Raw genomic sequence first — 1,725 nt, 5'->3', positions numbered from 1 at the left:
CTAACGTGTGTTAGCTGACGTTCTGGCAAGGAATGTTTGAGAACGCTGGTCTTAAGAGCCTCCCAGCAAATTACACACAGGTGCCACAAACGAGGGGTGTGGTGACTCTGCCCAGTGATGGATTTACTGACACGCAGGAAAACCCAGCACTCACCCGGACCATGACACTCTGGCTCTCTGCTCTCTTCATGAACAAACATAAAGTGGTCACTTCTTATGCCGAGTCATCGTGAGTGAAGATGATCTCTGAGCGATTAACAGGAAGCCAAGAAGTGTCTAATCCACGCAGGATTAATGAGCCATGACTGCAGCCGCTGAAGCGGCCTCCATTGGGCCGGAGGGGACACTCTCTGGTGCTAAGCAGATGACAGCAACACATGGACACATGAAGGTCCCTCCAAGCTACACAACGCCGCTTTATCAGCTGACTGTGAATGAGGCTCTGGGTCCAGCAGCAGAGGCTCTGACCACAAGTCAGCTGAATAACACGAGCTGGGCCTGTGGGCCAGCTTGCCTGTGGTCGCTGCGTTAGCTTGTTAAATCACTGCCAAGTCCAACCTCACCATGCTCTTATGAAAAAGGTAAAATATATGGTCAGTTTGGAAAGTAAGTGCCTTTTATCCTCGGTTCCTTCCATCCTCTGTCAGTGCCTGGCTCCCTCTGAGGTGTACTCTATCATCTCTGACCTTGGTCTGCTCACAAACATTACACACAAATGACTGTTTAATGAGAAAGACTCCCCAGAAAGGTTCAGCCCCCATGTTGCAGCAACACAAAGAAATCGTCTCCTCTCGGTTCTTTAGCGAGTCCTCGCTTTCATTTCCAGGAGAAAATGCTTTTAGTTACGGAGGTTTCCTAATGCATTCAAACGTAGCCTGTGTGTTTTAGTGGGTCAGCCTTAATGCAAATATAGATGCTAATGGAATCTACAGAACAACATTTACACTCCATCCATTTCCATCTTCCTCTGAGGCTGCCCATTTCAGCAACATCTCATTATCCAGAAAGTCGTGGCATGCTGCTACACCACATTATGTATAGCTGGAACATAAACTGTATACGACAGATGGATGTAACATTTTATCTTAGCTCAGTTTGGGAGCCAGAAGGGACCATATTTGGACAAGAGTGTCTGCATTCACAGACTCAGATATCTGCTAATCAGAAACATCCGATCAAAGCTGAAGCTCAGAGCTCTTCTTCTGTTTGTGCTCAATGCGGATCAATGCAGCCAAATTATTGGTCAGATAATGCTGTTAATCTATCTCTGGTAAAGCCTAGCACACAGTTCAATTCAATTTTATTTATATAGCCCCAAATCACAATAACAGTCACACACACGTTATATTGTAAAGGTAACGACTATACAATAACAGAGAGGAACACAGGTTAAAATTCCAACAATCAGGCTTTGGTGACAGTGGGAAGGACAAAGACACGCTGTGCCAGAGATTAATAATAACTAAGGTTTAAGTGCAGAGAGGTATACTTATGTAAGAATAAATAAATAATGAGTGAGAAAGGTGACTGAAGGAGAAACACTGAATGAATCATGGGAATTCCCCAGCAGCCTACACCTATTGCAGCAGGGAGGATTCAGGGTCACCTGATCCAGCCCTAACTATATGCTTTATCAAAAAGGGAAGTTTGAAGCCTAATCTTTTAGATCTTTTGGATTAACTGAAGTCTTTTCAGGGAGTTTTTAGGACATACTGATAATAATGA

The sequence above is a fragment of the Maylandia zebra genome, linkage group LG2, assembly GCF_041146795.1.
Source record: "Maylandia zebra isolate NMK-2024a linkage group LG2, Mzebra_GT3a, whole genome shotgun sequence".
NCBI classification, from domain to species: domain Eukaryota; kingdom Metazoa; phylum Chordata; class Actinopteri; order Cichliformes; family Cichlidae; genus Maylandia; species Maylandia zebra.
The sequence above is the reverse complement of the archived record's forward strand: the minus strand, read 5'-3'. Positions refer to the sequence as shown.